Below are 26525 nucleotides of genomic sequence, written 5' to 3'. Positions count from 1 at the left end.
TATGACGATCGTGACAGAATCACCCACCACAACAGGACCAAGCGGCGTGGTGACAGGCAGCGGCAGCAGGAGCAGCGCAAGGAGGAATGGACATGGGAGGACGAGTTGGACGGTAAAGGACCCTGGGCACAGCCAGGAGAATATCGCCACCCCAAAGAAGAGCTGGAGGCAGCGAAGGCGGAGCGGCGCTGGTATGAGGAGACAGCACGGCGGCGCGGATGGAAGCCCGAGAGTCAGCGCCAAAAATTTATTGGGGGGGGCACAGGAAGTGTGGCGAAGCCAGGTAGGAGATCTGCGCCAACTTCCTGTGCTTACCGGAGGGCGAGAGAGACCAAGCAGGCACCGTGTTATGCTCTGGAGCGCACGGTGACCCCAGTGCGGGTGCATAGCCCGGTGCGGTACATACCAGCTCCTCGCATCGGCCGGGCTAGAGTGGGCATCGAGCCAGGTGCCATGAAGATGGCTCTACGCATCTGGTCTCCAGTGCGTCTCCTTGGGCCGGCGTACATGGCACAAGCCTTACGCATGGTGTCCCCGGTTCGCCAGCACAGCCCAGTGCGGGCTATTCCACCTCGCCGCACTGGCAGGGCGACCGGGAGCATTCAACCAGGTAAGGTTGGGCAGGCTCGGTGCTCAAGAGCTCCAATGCGCCTGCACGGTCCGGTCTATCCAGTACCACCTCCACGCACCAGCCCTCTGTTGGCAGCCCCCCGCACCAGGCTGTCTCTCCATCTCATCCCTACAGGTGCTCCCGCCTGTCCAGCGCTGCCGGAGTCTCCCGCCTGTCCGGCACTGCCAGAGCTTCCGCCCCTCAGTCCAGAGGCGCCAGAGCCCCTCAGTCCAGAGGCGTCAGAGCTCCTCCATCCAGCGCTGCCAGAGCCTTCCTCCTCTCCAGCGCTGCCGGATTCTCCAGTCTGCCCAGTGCCGTCTGAGCTGGCCGTCTACCCAGCGCCGCCTGAGCTTCCCGTCTGTCCAGAGCTGCTAGAGTCTCCCGTCTGTCCAGAGCTGCTAGAGTCTCCCGTCTGTCCAGGGCTGCTAGAGTCTCCTGTCTGTCATGAGCCGCCAGAGTCGCCAGTCAGCCAGGGTCTTCCAGAGCCGCCAGTCAGCCAGGGTCTTCCAGAGCCGCCAGTCAGCCAGGGTCTTCCAGAGCCGCCATTCAGCCAGGATCTTCCAGAGCCGCCATTCAGCCAGGATCTGCCAGAGCCGCCATTCAGCCAGGATCTGCCAGAGCCGCCAGTCTGTCATGAGCCGCCAGAGTCGCCAGTCAGCCAGCGTCTTCCAGAGCCGCCATTCAGCCAGGATCTTCCAGAGCCGCCATTCAGCCAGGATCTGCCAGAGCCGCCATTCAGTGTTGGTCAGGACGTGAGCTGGGTGGGCATTTTATGTTGGATGTCTAGTTTGTCTGTTTCTGTGTTTGGCCTGATATGGTTCTCAATCAGAGGTAGGTGTTAGTCGTTGTCTCTGATTGGGAACCATATTTAGGTAGCCTGTTTTGTCATTATGGGTTGTGGGTGATTGTCTATGTTGCATGTTAGCACTATGTTTCATTAGCAGTCACGTTCGTTTGTGGTTTTGTTAGCTTGTTCAGTTTACGTCGTGTTTTTCGTCATTCAATAAAAGAATGCATTCATACCACGCTGCGCTTTGGTCCGCTTCATATGACGATCGTGACAAACAGTGATGTTGTGCCATTGTTACTGGCTCATAGGGCTTCAGTACAACCTACGTGGGGATATAAAAATACAATTATTATATAAAAATAAAATCTATAAAATCTCTCAACTTGTGTCACGATCTGCAAACAGAAGATACTGGCGCAACATGCAACAGCCACTAAATTCATTACAGCAATACGGGTTTAAACGTTTCTATTAAGGTTATTTGCCCTTGTTTAAAAACTTCTTAGGGCTGCAATCCCGAACGGGATGATATGACAACAGCCAGTGAAAGCGCAGTGCGCCAAATTCAAAACAACAGAAATCTCATAATTAAAATTTCTCAAACATACATATATCTTATACCGTTTTAAAGGTAATCTTGTTGTTAATCCCACCACAGTGTCCGATTTCAAATAGACTTTACAGTGAAAGCACCACAAATGACTATGTTAGTTCACCACCAAAGAGAGGAGTCACAAAAAGCACAAATAGAGATAAAATTAATCACTAACCTTTGATGATCTTCATCAGATGACACTCATAGGACTTCATGTTACACAATACATGTATGTTATGTTTGATAAAGTTCATATTTATATAAAAAAAATCAGAGTTTACATTACGCGTTACATTCACTAGTTCCAAAAACATCCAGTGATTTTGCATAGCCACATCGGTTCAACAGAAATACTCATCATAAACGTACACAAGGAATTATAGATATACCTCTCCTTAATGCAACCGCTGTGTCAGATTTCAAAAAAACTTTACGGAAAAAGCAAACCATGCAATAATCTGAGACGGCGCTCAGAAAAAAAAATAAAAAATGTCCCGCCATGTTGGAGTCAACAGGAACCAGAAATCACGTTATAAATATTCCTTTACCTTTGATGATCTTCATCAGAATGCACTCCCAGGAATCCTAGTTCCACAATAAATGCTTGATTTGTTTGATAATGTCCATTATTTATGTCCAAGTAGCTACTTTTGTTAGTGCGCTAGGTACACATATCCAAATGCTCGTGCAGGTCCAGCTGAACGTTGGACAAAAACTTTTACAAGTCGAAGAAACATTTCAAACTAAGTATAGAATCAATCTTTAGCGTGTTGTTATCATAAATCTTCAATAAAGTTCCAACCGGATAATTCCTTTGTGTCTAGAGAGCAATCGAACGCAGGTCGATATCATGTGTAATGCGCGTGACCAGGAAATGGCTCTCTGCCAGTAACCTGACTCATTCAGCTCTTATTCAGGCCCACAACACAGTAGAAGCCTCATTCAAGTTTCTAAAGACGGTTGACATCTAGTGGAAGCCCTGGGATGTGCAACTTCATCCATATCCCACTGTGAATTCAATAGGTTGACAGTCGGGTTGATTTTGGGTTGAAAATCGACCAACCTCAGATTTCTCACTTCTTGTTTGGATTTCTTCTCAGGTTTTTGCCAGCCATATGAGTTCTGTTATACTCACAGGCATCATTCAAACAGTTTTAGAAACTTCAGAGTGTTTTCTATCCAATACTAATAATACTATGCATATATTAGCAACTGAGACTGAGAAGCAGGCCGTTTACTCTGGGCTCCTTTCATCCAAACTACTCAATACTGCCCCTGCAGCCATAAGAAGTTAAATGTAATCTAATGCATCCAACACAACAGAGTTTACAGAAACAGCAAGGAAGACGACTGAACAATTACTACACTATAACTGTTTCATAGACATGGGTTAAACCTAGTCCTAGACTAAGCAATGCCTCTTAATGCAGATCTCCATTGACAGGAACTTCTTAGTCTAAGACTAGGCTTCATCTCTGACTGTGTAACCGGCTTGTAGTGTGTCACAAACAGCTGATATTTCACCCTACACTCTAATTTCTCCTCATGGACCTGTAGCAGCAAGCCCTTATGCTGACCTCTCCTGTGACTTTGTCCCTGTCCCTGTTTTGAATAAAAATAATGATCAATCATAATGTTAGCTTGTTACTGTGAAAGGCATGTCTTAAACTACGTTACAGCTTTGAGTAAACGTCCTTGTCTGGTCTGATAAGCAACTTGGCTACATTTACCTTCATAGTTGAAAAGGTAACTGGAGACCTTTTTCCAACTTGGAGGTTGGTGCTTTGCTACTTGTCTTAGTGAGACGATGTACATCCGTCACTGTTATCTTTGGCAGCTCTTGCAAGCACCTTGTGTAAAGCAGTGCCATGGTTGGTAAGGGAATTGCTAGCTAGCTAAGTGACAAAAAAAAAGGCACAGAACACAATCGAACTACAAAAATCACTAACTGAACGGATAAACACAATTTAAAAACATAATGATAAAAAAACGCTACAGACATATGATTATATTAATATACTGAGGTAATGATAAAACAAACGACTTCGAGGCTAGTATGGCTACAATTAGGCTGACAGGTTGTGATCCGGACAGGAAGCTATGTATCGGGTAGGAAAAACACAGTGTGAACAAGGCTTAAATTATCCCATATTGTTGATTTGTGATGTTTTGTTACATGATGTTCTGCATGTTTTCTTCTCCGATGTGTCTTTCGTCATGTCTAAAATACTATTATCATGTCTGTAATCCCGAAGGGAACGTATGCCATTTTAGGCCCAGACACTTTTTCTCACATTGCCTTTTCCTCCTGACCTCTGACATTACCACAAAACAAAACAACACTGTATTCATAATAGCATTATGAGAACATACACATAGGGCTTCATGGCTTTAAAATTCAAATGTTGTTCTCAGAAATTCCATAATTAACTTTTAACAAGGCACACCCTTTAATTGAAATGCATTCCAGGTGATTACCTCATGAAGCTGGTTGAGAGAATGCCAAGACTCTGCAAAGCTGTCATTAAGGCAAAGGGTGGCTACTTTGAAGAATCTCAAGTATAAAATATATTTAGATTTGTTTAACACTTTTTTGGTTACTACATGATTTCATATGTGTTATTTCATAGTTTTTATGTTGTTGTAGAATAATAGTAATGTCAAAAATAGTTTAAAAAATTACGAAAAACCTTTGAATGAGTCGGTGTGTCCAAACTTTTGACCGGTACTGTACATTTTCATATTCATTGACAATAAGTCATTGTGGCAATGAGAAGCATTAAGTTTGGCATTTTAAGTAATTATGTCAGATATGTAACTCATGTATCTCATGAACATGCACGCACGCACGCACGCACACACACACACACACACACACACACACACACACACACACACACACACACACGTTTGCATAGTTTCCATGTCCTCAGAGGACCTCTCTTTTGCAGACAGCACATTTGGCCTATGGACTCTCTGCTAGTCAGTGACTGTCGGGCAACAAGGATAGTTTATGAACCTCCTGACCATGTTGTTCTTACTAACTAGGGATGATGTAACCGCCCTCCTCCAATAGAGTCCTTGTTTGCTGTTCAGTCCCTGTAATACATCTTTCATGCATGGTCTCCATTTTTATGGCCACATGATTGTGGCTAGAGACTTGTGATGGATATAAAACATCCAAAATAAAAGGTTTTTGTCTTGCTGAACTCATTGTGCTGGGTTAAATGTCCATATTTGCTCCAGAAAATGTTGTTTTTGTGTTGTTAGGACAACATGATGTTTGGTTTAAAAAAATAACTCTGCTAATATATGGATACCATGTATAGATAGACACAGTATTGCTTTTTATTAAAACATTTCTTAATTTCTTACTTCATTTTTTGAAATAGATCATAAAGCCTATTACCAGTAAACATAGCAAATGTATAATGTAATGACTCAAAAAGGTAACTTCATGTACTGTATTAGGACAGCGTCAGAATCACATATAGACACGCTATAAAAAGTACGATTTTACACAAAATCATGGTGATAGAAACATACCTTCACCAACAATGCACAGTCATATGTAGGCTAGCGTGAGTGAACAAGGCTAATGTCTCAGCCATGCGGGTTACACAAGTACAATTGACAGTTTTGACTGCTGAATACTGCTGGCGGTATAAGATTAGACTGTCATTGGAACAGGCAGAGGGGACTGAAAGTGCTGGGGGCGTACATTAAGCGAGCTTGATTAGAACCAGATGAAGGTGACTGCATGGCAGGCATGAGTCTTAAGAGGTTTTCTGTAGCATATACTTGGTTGTTTTGATGGGAAATTCACATTTAGTCACAATAACAAGATATCTCCTCGGGAGGTGAGCATAGATTTGTGTGTGTGATATGTATTGGATCATTGTCAGTCATTCACCAATCCCATCTTAAAGTCCCATTAAAATACATCTTTATACATAACAATAATAATAACTGGTATGAGTTTATGAAAAAGACAGTCCGTTAGTCTGACTGTCTGACTAAAATTACATTTGCTTGTTTATGACAGTGGGGGAATGCTTATGACAGCAGCAATTTTACAAGTTGGAATGAATTCAATCAGTGCTATGACATTGTCTCTGGGGAAAACAATTACAGTTTGTTCCTTTGACAGTTTGTTCCTTCTCTGACAGTCCATTGAGAATTGTCATTACTAATCTGAACACAGTAGGGATCATCAGTGTGCACTGAATGAAAAAATAAGTCTAGCTAAAAACTGACTTCAGTTGTTTATTTGACAGGGCATCACCCGTAGTTTATGTTTGTCAAATTGTAGAATGTCATCTTACTGCTCATTTAAAGGATGATAAAACAGTAGTTGGAAGGCTCGTGATGTTACCTTTAACATAGATTAAGCAGTTTCATCATATTTTATTTTGGATTATGCAGCTGCGCAAAACATAAACCACCAATGTCAAATTGTCCTTCTTTTCATTGTGCTATTCAAGCTGCAACAAACTACCTTTTTCACAAGCCACATTTCTATCAAAGTCTATTTTAACCAGTAACTTGTGCTATTGATTATTGTATTTTTCCATCATAAATCTTATTTTTCCATCTTAAACAAAGAGATCTTAATAGTTTATTTGATGTATTTCTAGGATGAAAAACATAAACAGAGAAAAAAGATGGGTGAAGTCAGTCTAATTTGACCCTTGAGCGTGAACAGTCCACGTTCAAAAGGAATGAGGGGAAAAACATTCAAAGAGCTACAGAGTCATAGCTAAATTCAACTGTAATTGATGGAAAAGTGAAACTGATAGACAAGAAGATTAGGTACAGTAAAAATGAACCAGGCCATTTTTCTCATGCTGCTTTCTGAGAAGCACTTCAAGAAAACCGAATAAACTACAATAATGAACGATAAACTGAAACTAAATCATGAAAACCCAAAGTTTTAATCAAGTTAAAACTTCTAAACATATTGCGCAATTGGCCGGTTTATTGACAATGTCTCATCGAATGACAATCCATGACCTGGTATTAGGGGATTTCATGGCTGCTATTGTGGTTCACCTTCAATTATGTGAACCCAGAATCTAGTGGAATACCGGAATACCACACTAAACCACTGCCCTTCACTTGGGCCCAATTCTTCTTTATGTTCACAAAACGAGAAAAGACTAAGCAAACAATAACTATGTTAATGACATGTATAGATCCCAAAGCAAATACAGATGACTCAGTAAATGGATTACATGTTCCTCTGGACAAAGCAGCTTTCCGCACCTCAGGGATTTCCCAGTTTGCTAGTTATGACTGCCGAACCCGGTTTATACCGAATCTCTGAAAAGCCACTGGAGCAACAGGGTTATCCTAGCCTGATCCTTCAGGAGTTCAAGTGCATACCAACTCAGGGGCTTCTATTCCCATGATAGCCATGCCAGACACTGCTTACTGGAAACTGTAGTTGCATGGGACTTTTTGTTGTCTCACCCAAGTGGACGGTGATGATAGCTGGGCGTGCTATGGCATGCCACAGAAACGCATACATTAGGACACATTATGCAAATTCAAAAGTGTCTAATTCAGGTTCAAGGCCACCCCTGCTTTCCAAAATGGATCGAGGTTTCACATGTCAACTTTAGATCGTATCTCAGCAAAACGAAAGTCTCATTTGTCAGAGCATAAAGTTCGGTGTGAATTTTTCAACATTTCAACTTGAAACTTCTCACCAAAATGGCAAACTGTCTAAAGCTACTACTTTATGGTGACAACATACACCATATCCTCCTCATATTCTCCACCTCTTAACTCCAGTCCCTATATTGCCTCGTCTGTCCTCTAATACTTCAATGTTGATACTCTCCCTCCCTCCCATTCCTCGCCAACCTAAGACACTGTCCTTTGATGTCGGGACCGGACAGTAAATTCCTTGGATCTTTTATGCTTGCTCCCCTTTTCAATTAGCAGGGTTAACAAGCTGCTGCAACCGGAGCTAATGAGACTGTACCATGTAGAGGGGGTCACCAGCCAGAAAGAGGTGCGTTGGTTATCACAGGGGCCCCGGGAATGGCTATCATAGGGACTCCTAATGATGGGCCCCTGAATTGCCCCTCCACCCAGCCGGGGCTGTCCGGGCCCCGTGTGGCCCGGTACCGCCTGTCCCGCTGGGGACAGATGGGTCTAGGGAAGAGGGGGGCCTCATTAGGGCAGGATGTGCCAGGATGCAGTAAAAACTCTGCTTTCCTTTTTCTATTTTTTTCTGACAATGTTTCCCTAGTGCTCCAAGAGATCACTTGCAGATGTAATGGAGACGCCGCTGCTGCTGCTGCTACTCTGTTGTTGCGACACTGCAGAGAGGAGCAGAGATATGGGATTGTTCAACTCTGGTCAGGATGATAAAGGCTCAGGTTCAGGCTAGTCCCCATGGTCAGGCTAGTCCTCTGAGATAGATGTTTTAAGATGTTTTAAGATGTTGTGTTAATTTTAAATAGAGATATTTGATGACATATGATAACATTGTGAAGGTTAAATGATGCAGATGACCTTGTTCTTCTAAATAAACTTATCATGAGTCATGTAGAAGGCTAGCCCACAAGGAAAGAGTCTCTCTAGTTTTCATGCCAGATAGTTGTTATCCATTTCTGTCCCAGAGAACAGTCTGGTCTCTGACTAGACGTAACATAGTAAATATAAATCCATGAAAGTCAGATTATACATAATATGTTATGTTTGGTATCATTACATAAGACAGAAGGTTACTTAACGCCAGTGGTGACCCGTCATTCACAATGTTTGAAGCACCACATTTTTTGCAAAAATCACATATCAGTTTACAAACAATGTAAATATATATATATATATGTATATATCATTGAGTTAATAAAGCCGCATACAAACATGGTCTCTTTTTTGTTTTCTTGAGTAAGGCAGCTCCAAAATGTAGGTGTTTCAGCCTAGCTCAGTGCTTTTTGTGGTGGTGGAGCAAGCCAGCAGAAAATACAGAGCTTTGCGCCGTGATTGGCTCAGTGTTCGGTCACTCATGGGGACACTACATCACCGCCAAGTCTAATGGTAGAGCTCTAAAGTTCTAGCCCCTTGGGGGCTGCCATAGAGTTACATTAGAAGTGCCCATCCAAGAAGGCTCAAGGTCACAGATAAAATTATGTCAAATCACATTATATCTACAGTAGCTTTGATTGGACTGATCATGTCAACATCATACTTCCATCATCATGAATCAAGTCGACAATCTACTGGTAAATCCTTTTTTAACTTTTTAAGGCTAGGGGGCAGTATTCGGAAGTTTGGATGACTGAGTTGCCCAAAGTAAACTGTCTGTTACTCAGGCCCAGAAGCTAGGATATGCATATGCATGGTAGTATTAGATAGAAAACACTAATGTTTCTAAAACTGTTAAAATAATGTCTGTGAGTATAACAGAACTGATTGGGCAGGCAAAACCCTAAGGACAATTCATTCAGGCATTTTCTTTAGGTCATTGAACTTTTCAATGCTTTTCTATGGGAAAGTCTAAAGATTAGGACGCAGATTGCAGTTCCTATGGCTTCCACTAGATGTCAACAGTCTTTAGAAATTGTTTCATGCTTGTTTTTTGAAAGTAATCGCATTCTTTCGACGTATCCCTCAGAAGGACTCTAGTCTTTTGGTGAGCGTGAATGAGTGCACACTCCTCGTTCTTTTTCTCCGGTATTGAACACAGTATATTCTGTCGCAGATTTGATTGATTATTTACATATTAGGGTACCTGAGGTTGGATTAGAAACGTTGTTTGAATTGTTTGGACGAAGTTAACAGGTAACTTTTTAGATTCCTTTGTAGGCATGTTGGGCGAGTTGGAACAGGTGGATTTCTCAAACAAACACGCCAAATAAACTGACATTTTTGGGATATAAAGAAAGACTTTATCGAACAAAACGACCATTCATTGTATAACTGGGACCCTTTGGATTGCAAAAAGATGAAGGGATTTATTTTATCGTTATTTTGGAGTTTTGTGACACCTGTGCAGGTTATGAATTCATGTTGATGCAGGAAGTTGGTGAGGTGCTGTCCTCAGACAATCAAATGCTATGCTTTCTCCTTAAACCTATTGTAAATCGGACAAAGCGGATCGATTACCAAGATTCTAAGTGAAAGAATGGTGTATAACACTTGTATTTTTATGAATGTTTAATATTATTACTTTTGTATTTTGAATTTTGCGCTCTACAATTTCACCGGATGTTGTCGAAAGAAGTTAATTCTTGTCATATGAAGAGAAAGAATTAAGATAAATTATAGATAAAAGGTATCTGTGCTCACCGGCCATTGGACATAAATATTACACAGAAGTTGGAAATCGCAAATTCAGCAATGAGTGGTTTGGAAGGAATCAGTGGCTAACTGCAAGCATTGCAAGGCAATCATTAGGCTGCTATTCAGTTGTGGCTGTGGCTGTGTGGTCCCAAGTCTAAGATTAAGGGTCTCTTTTCCGAGTTAAAAATGATAAACATTCAACTGTTAACTCGGAACTGCAAAATCTGACTTTGAGCTCAAGACAACTGGGGACCCGGGAATAATTAGCTACAACTGGGAAAATACGTTTTGAACTTCATCTTACTTCCGGCCTCTTTCAAGAGCTACGACCTGAGGACATCATCATGATTCAACTTTTTTTTCTTTGAGTTCCCAGTTGTCTTGAAAGCCCCATAAATCCAGAGAATGCCAGATTTTGATGACAAAGTTTTGTCAAAATTTGTCTACAAAGGACCGCCACACCACCTTCCTGTTCAAGTGAGCACAGCACAACAAGGTGAGTCCAAAAATGTCTTGTATGCTGCTGCATAGATTATGTAGTATGCCAGGGAGATATGTATGCTGTAGCGAAGTATGTAATACCAAGTGTATGTTGTGTAGTAAGCTGTTAGTAGCCCATGTGCCTCACCTGTCACACCTGCTCCTGCTCTCCCTCTATGGTGCTCAAGGGCTCCAGACTGCCTTCATTATGCACACCTGTCACCATCTTCACTCGCACCTGCGCATCATCTCCGGTCAACATCTCATGCAGCAGCGCATTATTGGACTCACCTGAACTTCATTACCTTGTTGATTGCCCCTCCTGTATCTGTCTGTTTCTTTGGTTCAATCCCTGTGTCAGCATTAATGTTGCTGTGTGTTCCTGTCCGGATGCTGTCCTGTCCTGTTCCATGTCCGTGGTTAATTAAATGTTCACTCCCTGTACCCGCTTCTCGTCTCCAGCGTAATTCCTTACATCACCCTAATAATTTGGTATATTTTCACCTCTTAATTGTGCCTATTGTTCTGACTTGGTGGTGCACATGTAGCCTATAACCTGTTTTTGAGAAATGTAATCATTGAATATTGTAAGAGTTTTCATTGTCTGCTTATATGCCCCCTTTATTTATCCTACGGTTCTGACTCAGTGTATAGGGAGAACACTGTAAGTCAGGCCCATGTTCTGAATTCTGTTGCTGTACTTCTAAAAAGTGCATAACAAATAGTTATACTGACTACGTCCATCCTAGCTCACTCATTATTGTCTTCATTGAAATTAGGGATTGCCTTTTATTGGCATCCCCTTATGCCATAGTTTGTACATCTCAATTGTCAGTAGAACCACGGGACGGTTGAGCAAACGTAAGCTAGTGCAATTAGCATGAGGTTGTAAATAACAAGAACATTTCCCAGGACATAGACATATCTGATATTGGCAGTAAGCTTAAATTCTTGTTAATATAACTGCACTGTCCAATTTACAGTAGCTATTACAGTGAAATAATACCATGCTATTGTTTGAGGAGAGTTAAAAATTGTTGCACCATTGTCCGGGAGAGAGGCTGCCCGGAACTTACTCCAGCTTTGACAAGACTCCCACAGACTATGAGGTAGATTTCCACATGTTGGCTGCTGAGAGTGCCTGGAACCCAGAAGCGCAGTTCAACATGTTCCTGCTCTGAGTATCGGAATAAGTAAAGGACGATGTTGCACCTCGGGAACTACAGACGGATCTCGACTTGCTCATCACCTTGACCATTCGGGTCGATGGGCGACTACGGGAATGAAGGAAGGAGAGGGGATTTGATTTCACTCGCCCGCCCAAGGATTCCACCTTGCCTCCGAGGCATCCTGAAAGTCCCCGATAGTCTCCGAATGCTGCCAGTTCACCTTTCCCGAGCCAATGCAACTAGACAGAACTGTCTCCAGCCAAACGGCTATACAGGATTCACACTAAGAGTTGCCTGTATTGCGAGACTACTGGTTATTTCTACATACGTGCTTCTACATCTGCTTTGCTTGCTGTTTGGGGTTTTAGGCTGGGTTTCTGTACAACACCTTGTGACATCGGCTGATTGATTGATTGATTTTGTCTCCACCCGTCCCCTAAAAGACCAGGCTCACCAGTAGGAGCAAGTATTCTGGTGGGCCATATGGAGAACTTCTCCTCTCCCCTTTCTCACACTCCTTTTCATGCCATTTTGCTGTGGGGAAACCAGTCAAAATCTCTCTGGTTACTCCTCGACTGTCAGCATGCTGGATGGGCGCTCTATAGGCCGGGTCACCCACAACACCACCCCCATCAAGGTACGGGTGTCAGGGAACCACAGCGAGACAATAAAATTCCAACTCATTAAGTCTCCTCAGGTTCCCGTGGTATTAGGATTTTCTTGGAAGTGCGGAGATATTCCAGGTTCTTGTGGTTGGTCCACACAATGAACTGATATTACGCCCCCTCCAGCCAGTGCCTCCACTCCAACGCCGGTTACATCATCACTGCAGGGAGTTTACAGATGGATCCCGGGAAGGTGAGAGCGGTGGTGGATTGGCCCCAGATATTGTCCAGGGTGAAGCTGCAACGTTTCCTGGGTGACATCCCTGCGCCGCCTTCTCCCATCGTCTCAACGCCACAGAGAGGTACTACAATGTGGGGAATCGCGAGCTTCTCGTGGTGAAGACGGCGTTGGAGTGGAGGCACTGGCTGGAGGGGGCGGAATATCAGTTCATTGTGTGGACCGACCACAAGAACCTGGAATATCTCCGCACTTCCAAGCGTCTCAATTCCAGGCAAGCTAGATTGGCCCTGCTTTTCAACAGGATCAACTTCTCCCTCTCATACCGACCAGGATCCAAGAATGTCAAGCTGGATGCGCTGTTGCGCCGCTTTAGCCCCACGGCTACAACACCGTAACCCGAGACCATCCTTCCCACCTCATGACTGGCGACGGCACTCAGCTTGGGGAATATAGGGAAGCAGGTTCGTGAGGTGCAGTGTTCCCAGCTGAACCCCACTGGGGGCCAAGATAACCGGATGTTTGTTCCTGACGCGTTCTCCTCCTCAGTCCTGCAGTGGCCCCACACCTCCAGTATTGCCTGCCACTGGCCTTTGTGAGACAACGCTTTTGGAGGCCTGATTCCAGACGTCTCCGTGTTCGTCGCCACATGCACGGTCTGTGCACAGAACAAGACTCATTCAACCTCTGCTTGTCCCTCATGGTCCCAGGTCTCACATAGCCCTGGACTTTGTCATGGGTCTCCCCCCATCTGATGGTAACGCCACCATCCTGACAGTAGTGGATCGGTTTTCCAAAGCCGCTCACTTCATTCCTCTCTCCAAGCTACCCTCAGCCAAAGAGATGGCCCAGCACATCTTCTGGATCCATGGACTCCCATTAGACATGGCCTCCGACCAGGGTCCTCAGTTCTCGTCCCGGTTCTGGAAGCCGTTCTGCACGCAAATTGGGTTGTCGGCCAGCCTGTCCTCAGGGCTCCACCCCTAGTCCAACGGCCAGGTGGAGCGAGCCAAAGAAGACTTGTAAACAACTCTTCGCTGCCTGGTCTCTGCCAACCCCACCACCTGGAGCCAGCAACTAGTATGGGTTGAACACGCCCACAACACCCTTCCTTGCTCTGCCACAGGTCTCTCGCCCTTTGAGTGTTCCCTGAGCAAGAGGAAGAGGTGGGCATACCTTCGGCACAGATGTTTGTCTGCCACAACCTGGAAGAGAGCCCGGTCGGCCCTTCAAGACCACTGTGATGTAATATATGTACGACACTGACAAAAGTTTATTCATTAAATTACTAACGAGCACTACAATTTCCAAGCATCGCCAATACGAGCAAAGAATTTCAAATTGCTTTCATATCACACTCCTCCCTATAGGCTGTCTCATCGTCGTCAGTGATCAGGCCTACCACCGTCGTGTCGTCGACAAACTTAATGATGGTGTTGGAGGCGTGCACAGCCACGTAGTCGTGGGTGAACAGGGAGTACAGGAGGAAAATGCAAAGATTGTCAATAACTTACAGAACTTGAGACAAATGCATACAGTACTTACCTCTATAGGGTATGTGGGACACTAGAGTCCCATCTGGCCAACTTCCAGTGAGATTACAGAGCGCCAAATTCAAATACAGAAATACTCATAAAATTCCGAAAATATACAACTATTTTATTTAGGTTTAAAGATTAATTACTTGTGAATCCAACCATGGTGTCAGATTTAGAAAATGCTTTACGGCGAAAAGATTACCTTACAATTATTTGAGAACATAGCCCAGCAGACAAATCATTACAAACAGTAACCAGCCAAGTAGAAGAGTTACACAAGTCAGAAATAGATATACAATTAATCACTAGCCTTTGATGATCTTCATAGAATTGCACTCAGAAGACATTCATTTATTCAGTAACTGTTCCGTCTGTTCGATAAAGTATCTCTTTATATCCGAAAACCTCAGTTTTGTTCGCTCGTTTTCTTCAGTAATCCACAGGCTCAAACGCAGTCACAACAGGCAGACTAAAAATCCAAATTGTATCCATAAAGTTCATAGAAACATGTCAAACGATGTTTATATTCAATCCTCAGGTTGTTTTTAGCCTAAATAATCGATAATATTTCACCCGGACAATAACGTCGTCAATTTAAAAGATAAACAAGAAAGTCACTCTCTCGGTCGCGCGCATGAAAAAGCTCTGTGACACTGCAGGGTCCACTCATTCAGACTGCTCTTACTCTCTCATTTTTCAGAATACAAGCCTGAAACAATTTCTAAACACTGTTGACATCTAGTGGAAGGCATAGGAACTGAAAATTGAGTCCTAAGTCAATGGATACTGTAATGGCATTGAATAGAAAACTACAACAAAAAACTTCCTGAATGGCTTTTTCGCAGGTTTTCGCCTGCCAAATCAGTTCTGTTATACTCACAGACATTATTTTAACAGTTTTGGAAACTTTAGAGTGGTTTCTATCCAAATCTACTAATTATATGCATATCCTCTCTTCTGGGCCTGAGTAGAAGGCAGTTTAATTTGGGCACGCTTTTCATCCAAAATTCCAAATGTTGCCCCCTACCCTAGAGAAGTTAAGCCATAGAAGCCGTGTATGTATGTTTATGTATGTGTATATATCTGTGTTCAATATGTATGTATGTATGTATGTGTATTTACAGTGCTTTCATAAAGTATTCAAACCCATTGTCTTTTTTCACATTTTGTCACGTTACATCCTTATTCTAAAATGGATGAAATAAAATATGTTCCTCGACAAACAATAACCCATCATGACGAATCAAAAACAGGTTTTTAGAAATGTTTGTAAATGTATGTAAAAAAAAATACAGAAATACCTTATTTACCTAACTAATCAGATCCTTTGTTATGAGACTCGAAATTGAGCTCAGGTGCGTCCTGTTTCCATTGATCATCTTTGATATGTTTCTATTACTTGATTTGAGTCCACCTCTGGTAAATTCAATTAATTGAACATTATTTGGAAAGGCACACACCTGTCTACAGAAGGTCCCACAGTTGCATGTCAGAGCAAAATATGATTGTGCAGAAGCACAGATCTGGGGGAGGGTACCAAAAAAATGTCTGCAGCATTGAAGGTCCCCAAAAACACAGTGGCCTCCATCATTCTTAAATGGAAGAAGTTTGGAACCAACAAAACTCTTCCAAGAGCTGGCCGCTCGGCCTAACTGAGCAATCAGGGAAAAGGGCCTTCATCAGGGAGGTGACCAAGAACTCGATGGTCACTCTGACAGAGCTCCAAAAGGCACAAGCTTCACATCTGGAGGAAACCTGGCACCATCCCTACGGTGTAGAATGGTGGTGGCAGCATCATGCTGTGGATATGTTTTTCAACGCAGGGACTGGAAGACTAGTCAGAATCGAGGCAAAAATTAACAGAGAAAAGTACAGAGAGATAATTGATGAAAACCTGCTACTTGTTCTCCCCACTGTATCAACATCAGCTGTTCAGTGGAGACTGAGTGAATCAGGCCTTCATGGGCAAATTGCTGCAAAGAAACCACCACTGAAGGACACCAATAGGAAGAAAAGACATGCTTGGGCCAAGAAATACGAGCCATGGACATTAGACCGGTGGAAATATGTCCTTTGGTCTGATGAATCCACATTTGAGATTTTTGGTTCCAACCTCCATGTCTTTGTGAGACGCAGAGTAAGTGAACGGATGATCTCCACAGGTGTGATGGTGTGGGGGTGCTTTGCTGATGACACTGTCTCCAATTTATTTAGAATTCAAGGCACACTTAAACAATCACTGCTACCACAGCATTCTGCAGCAATACACCATCCCATCTGGTTTGGGCTTAGTGGGACTATAATTTGTTTTTCAACAGGACAATGACCCAACACACCTCCAGGCTGTGTAAGGGCTATTGACCAAAAAGGAAAGTGATGGAGTTCTGCATCAGATGACCTGGCCTCCATAATCACCCGACCTCAACCCAATTGAGATGGCTTGGGATTAGTTGGACCGCAGCATGAAGGAAAAGGAGCCAACAAGTGCTCAGCATGTGTGGGAACTCCTTCAAGACTGTTGGAAAAGCATTCCGGGTGAACCTGGTTGAGAGAATGCCAAGAGTGTGCAAAGCTGTCATCAAGGCAAAGGGTGGCTACTTTGAAGATTCTAAAATCTAACATATATTTTGATTTGTTTTACACGTTTTTGGTTACTACATGATTCCATACGTGTTATTTCATAGTTTTGATGTCTTCACTATTCTTCTAGAAAATAGTCCATATAAAGAAAGACCCTTGAATGAGTAGGTGTGTCCAAACTTTTGACTGGTACTGTATACATTTACAAAAAAGTATATTGAGGATTGGAAATTATGCAGACAATTACATTGATGGAAGCTACAATCTATCTGCAATATTAAAGCTTATCTACCCCTCCCCCAAGCCCGCTTACAACTTGTTTATTCATCAAAACATAGCCCTTTTGCACCATCACAAGCTCTTGTGCTCATAGTAACGGCATTTAAATATTTCTGACACACTCCCTCGATCTATTGCTCTACTGCCATTGTGTTAGGTCTGTTAAAATAAGTGTGTTTAGCCTCCAGAAGTTAGGTACCATCATTTAGAGAGGATATACATCTCAGCCTGCCTATTCATAATGCACAACCATGTAGATCAGCGCTGTGATAAGTAGGGGCGACAGTGTGTGTGTGAGGACCCATCTTTTCTCTGCCTCTCTCTCTCTCCAGTCCCCTTGCTGTCTCTGGCCCAGCTTTTAACCACTGACACTGGGAATACATGCCACAATCAGCCGGCAATGAGCCATCCGTCAATCTCAAATGACTGACTGGCTGGCTCGTAGTGCAGCATGTGCAGTGGGCAATTTGGGAGCATGTCCACTTTAATATACAATGATATGATTATGGAATGTGATTATACATGATTCATAAACATGCCTGGAATTCATTCAATTGCTTTTTCTCTCTCTTTATCTTTATCCATACCCCTCTCTCTCTCACGAACACACACACACACACACACACACACACACACACACACACCCTTACTCTAAAGTTTCTCATCCCAAAGAGAAGGAAGTCTCCTCCCAAAGTCAGTGTGGGAGAGATGCTGCCCATAGGTATGCAGACAGACTGTCAGTCAGAGTCGCCTGCAGTATGAACTATGAGCAGTAATTAAAGAAAAGAGGGAAGAAGGGACGGAGGGGGGTACATCTGCTCCCCTCTTTATCAGCCTAATCAAGCAGCACCGAGTGGGCTGGCGTTTCTTTCCGCCAGCATCCGGGGGTAAGAGGAGGCAAAAAGACCCCGAAACAGGAATCGACATCAGGACTAATGATAATTCAATTAAAAGGTTGCTCACTCAAGGGAATGCACACATTATTATCTCTATTATTATCTCTCTCTCTCTCTCTCTCGCTCTCTCTCTCTCTTGCTCTCTCTCTCGCTCTCTCTCTCTCCTGGAGTCCCCAGAATAGCCTAATTGAGGTCTGCCCCTCAGTGTCAGGGTGATGACGAAGAGGGTGCCCCCAACGTGTCTCAAGGGCTGTTCTCCTAATTGGTTAATTAATCCTTACAAGTCTCGCCTGCAGTGCCCGAGGCATGAGTGCTGATAGAGAAAGTGGGGGGCAGGAGGCGATGTGTGATGGAGGGGGGATGTGTGATGGTGGGGGGTAGTGCGAACAATGTTTGACAATGACATCAATGTGCGCCCAGGGGATGGAAGCTGGGCTTCTGAAAGCGTACCACAAAGTCGTATCCCGACTCTCCTGCAATGGGTTTTTCGTCTCTCTTGTCTATTATTATTATTTTTTTATTCTGTTTTTCTAAATTCTAGGGTTGCTCACTGAGGTTTCAAGCAGACAGGTTTTTAAATGTAACAATGTTCAAACAAAAGCCCTCCAAGGATATGACTACACAGTATATTTACAAACTTGGGTCCTCTAGATGAAGCCATCTCTGTGTTGTGTTTCATTCTGTGTTCTGAAGAGTTACTTTGGGCTTAGGGGAAGGACAGGCTTGTGATAGACCCACAGTGTTGGTCTGGGTGACACTCACTGAAAGAGACAAGTGCGTAATTTGCCCTGAGTTCCAACACAACACACTCTTGCATAATCCGTGTATATTCACTAGCATAAAAATGCTTTTTAAACACATCATGGGGTTTAGTTCAAAATCAGATATATTTGAGAAGGTAAATGTACATGTACTTTACTGATTTATAGTGCATAGAACAGTAGTGTGTCTTCACTTTTAAAGACTGAAATATAGGTTATGTGTTAGCGTACTTCAAGGTATGTAGACAGAAGTATTGAGATTGTCAATGATGAACAGCTCTACTATAAAAGTTTCCATTTGCCATGGTTTGCAATTGTACGTGCTGCCACGGCTCTCTCCACACATTGTGTCACAGGCTAAACTAAGGGAACTATTTAACTAGTGTATCAGTATATACTGTATACAGGTACAGTGTCTGACAGCCCTAAATATACCGTTTTAAATATGTAAATTATATATCAGTGTTCACATGATTTATTCAGCATGGAAAAAACCATGTAATCTACTGTATTTCTTACTCTGGAATCTCTTCTGGATCAAGATTCATTCTATAAATATTATGAATCACCTTTGGATCATTTTAGATGCACAATCCAAGTATAACATTCTCTAAACCAACAGCGGTTCTTGTTTGCGTTTGCTGCTCATGGCGTAAAATGTTCCACCAGCCTGCTCATTGGAGGGGAATGCTGACTGTGCACACACTGTGCACATAGTCATTTTCTGAGCTGATGGGTTCACTGAGGAAACTTAAAATGAAGAATGAAGAACTGAAGAAGAAACCTGCACACACACACTAATCTCATACGCACTGCAGGGCTGCATCCCAAATGGAACGTTATTCCCTTATATTGGGCACTACCTTTGACCAGGGTACACATAGCTCTGATAGAAATAGTGCACTATATAGGGAACAGGGTGCCATTTGGGACACATCCCAGACAAACCAGGAACATGCAGAAAACACATTCATTTTAAAATTATCCAGTCATAAATTCGTCTTCCAAATCCCCTTCAGATTTTCTTGACTGTAGCATGAGAACGAAACACTACAAGCCTGGAAATATCCGCTCCCAGTCCTTTGCCCAATATATTATTAAACTCTTAAAATCCAGGCCTTATACGGAGTAGAACTGTTGACCAAGCACTCCTCAGATAAACAGTATATGTGGTCTCCAACCAAAGATGGCTGAAGTCAAACAAAACGCTTGTCTTGGACACATTGGGCCCGAGGCAAGGACAAATGCAGCCACACAACAGACTGTACGTGACATGACAGGGACTCAAACAAACCCAAGCGGACACATATCGACACCCAGACTGGGGGTGTGGTTGGCGTGGAGAAGGTGGGGGGGTCACGCACAAACCTTTCGCTAAGGAAGTAACCCCCCCTCTTAAAAATTATCTATTGTGTGTGTGTGTGTGTGTGTGTGTGTGTGTGTGTGTGTGTGTGTGTGTGTGTGTGCTAACCCCATGACAGTTACCTCTCCCTCAGGCCCTGTTAGTTTAGTTAGCTAACGTTAGTCATGTACTGAACTCTGAAAGCCATGAGCTAAATCATATAAGCTATCTTTTTTGGATTACACACTGTCAATCAATTTGGTCTATGCCATGGTAGTCAGTGCTAGACTGGTAGGTACCTTCAGCAGAGTAAACATGTTTGTTTGTGGAAATGGAATTGTCGATATACAGTGCGTTGCGAAAGTATTCGGCCCCCTTGAACTTTGCGACCTTTTGACACATTTCAGGCTTCAAAAATTTTTTTGTGAAGAATCAACAACAAGTGGGACACAATCATGAAGTGGAACGACATTTATTGGATATTTCAAACTTTTTTAACAAATCAAAATCTGAAAAATTGGGCGTGCAAAATTATTCAGCCCCCTTAAGTTAACCTGTTAGATCTCTAGGGGCGCTATTTCATTTTTGGATAAAAAACGTTCCCGTTTTAAGCGCGATATTTTGTCACGAAAAGATGCTCGACTATGCATAGTTTTGGAAAGAAAACACTCTGAAGTTTCAGAATCTGCAAAGATTTTGTCTGTAAGTGCCCCAGAACTCATTATACAGGCGAAACCAAGATGATGCATCAACCAGGAATTAGCAGAATTTCTGAAGCTCTGTTTTCCATTGTCTCCTTATATGGCTGTGATTGCGCCAGGATTGAGCCTACACTTTCTGTCGTTCGCCCAAGGTCTTAGCAGCATTGTGACGTATTTGTAGGCATATCATTGGAAGATTGACCATAAGAGACTACATTTTCCAAGTGTCCGCCTGGTGTCCTGCGTGGAATTCGGTGCGCAATTGCCAGCTGCTCGTACTTTTCCATTTGATATAGGGGAGAAACCATGTGTCCAAGAACGATGTATCAATGAAGAGATATGTGAAAAACACCTTGATGATTGATTCTAAACAACGTTTGCCATGTTTTCAGTCGATATTATGGAGTTAATTTGGAAAAAAGTTCGCGTTTTGAGGACTGAATTTTCTGATTTTTTTTGGTAGCCAAATGTGATGTATAAAACTGAGCTATTTCTAATACACAAATAATCTTTTTGGAAAAACTGAGCATCTGCTATCTAACTGAGAGTATCCTCATTGAAAACATCAGAAGTTCTTCAAAGGTAAATGATTTTATTTGAAGGCTTTTATGTTTTTGTTGAAATGTTGCGTGCTGGATGCTAACGCTAATGCTAACGCTAAATGCTAACGCTAAATGCTAACGCTAAATGCTAACGCTAAATGCTAACGCTAGCTAGCTACTTTTACACAAATGATTGTTTTCCTATGGTTGAGAAGCATATTTTGAAAATCTGAGATGACAGTGTTGTTTACAAAAGGCTAAGCTTGAGAGATGGCATATTTATTTCATTTCATTTGCGATTTTCATGAATAGTTAACGTTGTGTTATGCTAATGAGCTTGCTGATAGATTTACACAATCCTGGATACAGGGGTTTTTTCATAGCTAAACGTGACGCAGAAAACGGAGCGATTTGTCCTAAACAAATAATCTTTCAGGAAAAACTGAACATTTGCTATCTGAGAGTCTCCTCATTGAAAACATCTGAAGTTCTTCAAAGGTAAATTATTTTAGTTGAATGCTTTTCTGTTTTTTTGTGTAAATGTTGCCAGCTGAATGCTAATGCTAAATGCTACGTTAGCCATCAATACTGTTACACAAATGCTTGTTTTGCACTGGTTGAGAAGCATATTTTGAAAATCTGAGATGACAGTGTTGTTAACAAAAGGCTAAGCTTGAGAGCTAGCATATTTATTTCATTTCATTTGCGATTTTCATGAATAGTTAACATTGCGTTATGGTAATGAGCTTGAGTCTGTATTCACGATCCCGGATCCGGGATGGGGAGATCAGAAAGGTTAATACTTTGTAGCGCCACCTTTTGCTGCGATTACAGCTGTAAGTCGCTTGGGGTATGTCTCTATCAGTTTTGCACATCGAGAGACTGAACATTTTTCCCATTCCTCCTTGCAAAACAGCTCGAGCTCAGTGAGGTTGGATGGAGAGCATTTGTGAACAGCAGTTTTCAGTTCTTTCCACAGATTCTCGATTGGATTCAGGTCTGGACTTTGACTTGGCCATTCTAACACCTGGACATGTTTATTTTGTAGATTTTGCTTTATGTTTTGGATCATTGTCTTGTTGGAAGACAAATCTCCGTCCCAGTCTCAGGTCTTTTGCAGACTCCATCAGGTTTTCTTCCAGAATGGTCCTGTAATTGTCTCCATCCATCTTCCCATCAATTTTAACCATCTTCCCTGTCCCTGCTGAAGAAAAGCAGGCCCAAACCATGATGCTGCCACCACCATGTTTGACAGTGGGGATGGTGTGTTCAGCTGTGTTGCTTGTACGCCAAACATAACGTTTTACATTGTTGCCAAAAAGTTCAATTTTGGTTTCATCTGACCAGAGCACCTTCTTCCACATGTTTGGTGTGTCTCCCAGGTGGCTTGTGGCAAACTTTAAACGACACTTTTTATGGATATCTTTAAGAAATGGCTTTCTTCTTGCCACTCTTCCATAAAGGCCAGATTTGTGCAATATACGACTGATTGTTGTCCTATGGACAGAGTCTCCCACCTCAGCTGTAGATCTCTGCAGTTCATCCAGAGTGATCACGTGCCTCTTGGCTGCATCTCTGATCAGTCTTCTCCTTGTATGAGCTGAAAGTTTAGAGGGACGGCCAGGTCTTGGTAGATTTGCAGTGGTCTGATACTCCTTCCATTTCAATATTATCACTTGCACAGTGCTCCTTGGGATGTTGAAAGCTTGGAAAATATTTTTGTATCCAAATTCGGCTTTAAACTTCTTCACAACAGTATCTCGGACCTGCCTGGTGTGTTCCTTGTTCTTCATGATGCTCTCTGCGCTTTTAACGGACCTCTGAGACTATCACAGTGCGGGTGCATTTATACGGAGACTTGATTACACACAGGTGGATTGTATTTATCATCATTAGTCATTTAGGTCAACATTGGATCATTCAGAGATCCTCACTGAACTTCTGGAGAGAGTTTGCTGCTCTGAAAGTAAAGGGGCTGAATAATTTTGCACGCCCAATGTTTCAGTTTTTGATTTGTTAAAAAAGTTTGAAATATCCAATAAATGTCGTTCCACTTCATGATTGTGTCCCACTTGTTGTTGATTCTTCACAAAAAAATACAGTTTTATATCTTTCTGTTTGAAGCCTGAAATGTGGCAAAAGGTCGCAAAGTTCAAGGGGGCCGAATACTTTCGCAAGGCACTGTAGCTAACTCACTCTCTGTGTGTTGGTGGCAATGATGAATGAGTATAAATGGTCTATGGTTGGTTAGTAAAGATGGTGCCGACAGAGATGGTCGCCTCGCTTCAAGTCCTTAGGAATCTATGTATTATTTCTTACAGTGTTAGCCCAGATCTTAAGTGTTATTACATACAACCGGGAAGAACTATTGAGTATAAGAGCGACGTTAACTTACCAACATTACGAACAGGCATACGACTTTCCCAAAGCGGATCCTTTGTTCGGTCCACCACTCAGGACAGTGGATGAAATCCCAGAAGCCGACCCAAAATAACATCGCCGCAGAAGAGGAAGACGTAGCAGCCTCCTGGTCAGGCTCCGTAGGTGTATACACCGCCCATCGCTTCCGAGTATACTACCCGCCAATGTCCAGTCTCTTGACAACAAGGTAGACAAAATTAGAGCATGGGTTGCCTTCCAGAGAGACATCAGAGATGTTAAAACAATTTCGGCAGATAATTTTAGATAGATAACTATATCTATTCCTAGTTCGAACTTTTTGAACGGGGCATGCTTATTTAAGATAGTGAGTAAGGCACTTTTAAAGAATAGCCAGGCATCATCTACTGACGGGATGAGGTCAATGTCATTCCAGGAACCCCGACCAGGTCCATTAGAAAGGCCTGCTCGCAGAAGTGTTTCAGGGAGCGTTTGACAGTGATGAGGGGTGGTCGTTTGGTCGCAAACCAATTACGGATGCAAGCAATGAGGCAGTGATCGCTGAGATCTTGATTGAAAACAGCAGAGGTGTATTTAGAGGGCGAGTTAGTTAGGATAACATCTATGAGGGTGCCCGTGTTTATGGATTTGGAGTTGGGGGAATGGATCCGGGGGAAGGGTACCAAATCATGTCTACATCATTGATGGTCCCCAAGAACACAGTGGCCTCCATAATTCTTAAATGGAAGAAGTTTGGAAAACAGTGGATATGTATCTTCACAAAGTCCTTCATGGCGGTTTTGGAGCATTGACTTCTTCCTTGCTGAGCGGCCTTTCAGGTTATGTCGATATAAGACTTGTTTTCCTGTGGATATTGATAGTTCTATTCCTGTTTCCTCCAGCATCTTTACGAGGTCCTTTGCTGTTGTCCTGGGATTGACTTGCACTTTTCGCACCAAAGGACATTCATCTCTAGGAGACAGAACATGTCTCATTCCTGAGAGGTATGGCGGCTGCGTGGTCCCATGGTGTTTATACTTGCTTACTATTGTTTGTACAGATGAACGTGGTAACTGGATTTGAACCAGAGGAAATTGCTCCCAAGGATGAACCAGACTTGTGGAGGTCAATTGTTTTTGCTGAGGTCTTGGCTGATTTCTTTTGATTTTTCCACGATATCATGCAAAGAGGCACTGAGTTTGAAGGTAGACCTTGAAATACATCCACAGATACACGTCCAATTGACTCGAATGATGTCAATTAGCCTATCTGAAGCTTCTAAAGCCATGACATAATTTTCTGGAATTTTTCAAGCTGTTTAAGGGTACAGTCAACTTAGTGTATGTAAACTTCTGACTCACTGGAATTGTGATACAGTGAATTATAAAGAAAATAATCTGTCTGTAAACAATTGTTGGAAAAATTGGTTGATGAATTAGTTTTAGTCCAACCGAAGTGTATGTAAACTTCCGACTTCAACTGTATATACAAAAAAACATAATGGGGATTGGAAATTATGCAGACAATTACATTGATGAAAGCTTCAATATATCTGTAATATTAAAGCTGATCTACCTCCCCCCAAAAAATCTAAAATAATACACATTTAAAAAACGAATGCCTTCTCAACATGCACATCATTTTCTGACAAGCAAGCACTTTGATATGGTCATTTTCTCATTTTCATAAATTCATAGAATGTTTGGGAATGATATTTGGCATTTGTGAAAATTCCATAGCAAGTGGGAAAGCCACCGTGTGTTTGGACAATTAATAAACACTACAGTAAATAAAGCCTAATAAAAACATATGTCTTGTCCAGGACAGGGGGTCTATGCAGACCGTGGTGCCATAGCCAATCAGAGCTAGAGTATATTTATATGCAAATAAGCCATTTGCCACACAGGCATGCCATCATTGACTTAAAACTGGACTGTGTGTTTACAGGCAGTAGCAACAGTGCAACTTTAGATCATTAGAACACATTCACCAATGCCGCAAAATACACTTTAATGTAATTCTGCTACTATGTTAATACCACAGGAATCCTCTTACATATTGGAACTTCACAATCAAACAAACATGAAAAGGTAGTGTCTCTCTCCCTCAGTTGCCTATGCTCATCAACAAAATCAACAAATATTGGTAGTCAGAGAGAGATGAGCTAAAATCTAATGAGGGTCATTTTGATAAACCCTCTCAAACGTTTGCATAGATAAACAATGCGGAGTAGTAGCCTGCTCGTCCTTCCTAAGCTTGCCTGCCAATGAATGCTTGTCCCAACCCACGTTTTGACAGCTGAATGGGAACTTGCCTGCCTGCCCACCCATTTGATCGATAAACAAACTAAGAGTTATGCTAACTGTGGATAACAGTCTTTTAAGTTCAGCATGTTCAGCACAGCAAGCTAGCACAGCGATTCCCATTTCTTGCTAGCTAACCAAATGACACCTGCATCTCTAGCTGTAGCCACCGAAAAATTATATGAGGGGAAAAACTCAGTCACTCAGCCACTCCTCCAATGACATGACATCCTCCCAGCAACTAGCTAGCTAACGTTAGACTCCATGTTTTTAGCTTGATAAATAAATAGCTAGCTACATAAATAGATACACCAGGGATGTCAAACTATTAATCAACAAGTATTTAATATCTACAAATAACTCAAACGTATCTACAGGGTGTTGTAACATTTAAACTTAAACCATGTTTTTCATTTTTT

The 26525-nt window shown here is 42.5% G+C and overlaps 1 long non-coding RNA gene across 2 annotated transcripts in view; it reads right to left on the bottom strand.

Annotated features, from left to right (window-relative positions):
* The window catches only part of LOC149975856 (uncharacterized), a 49351-nt gene that overhangs the window by 8901 nt on the left and 13925 nt on the right, over window positions 1-26525 (bottom strand). The window contains exons 1-2 of one of the 2 annotated variants that reach the window (XR_016487806.1): window positions 23820-24184; window positions 1634-1722 (exon numbers count right to left, since the gene is read on the bottom strand). This is a non-coding gene — a long non-coding RNA (uncharacterized LOC149975856). Of the gene's footprint in view, window positions 1-1633; window positions 1723-23819; window positions 24185-26525 lie in introns of those variants that run through there. The other variant, XR_016487805.1, reaches the window with a different exon arrangement.

The sequence above is a fragment of the Oncorhynchus mykiss genome, chromosome 17, assembly GCF_057628025.1.
Source record: "Oncorhynchus mykiss isolate SJ-2025 chromosome 17, ASM5762802v1, whole genome shotgun sequence".
Lineage (NCBI taxonomy): Eukaryota > Metazoa > Chordata > Actinopteri > Salmoniformes > Salmonidae > Oncorhynchus > Oncorhynchus mykiss.
The sequence above is the reverse complement of the archived record's forward strand: the minus strand, read 5'-3'. Positions and strand labels throughout refer to the sequence as shown.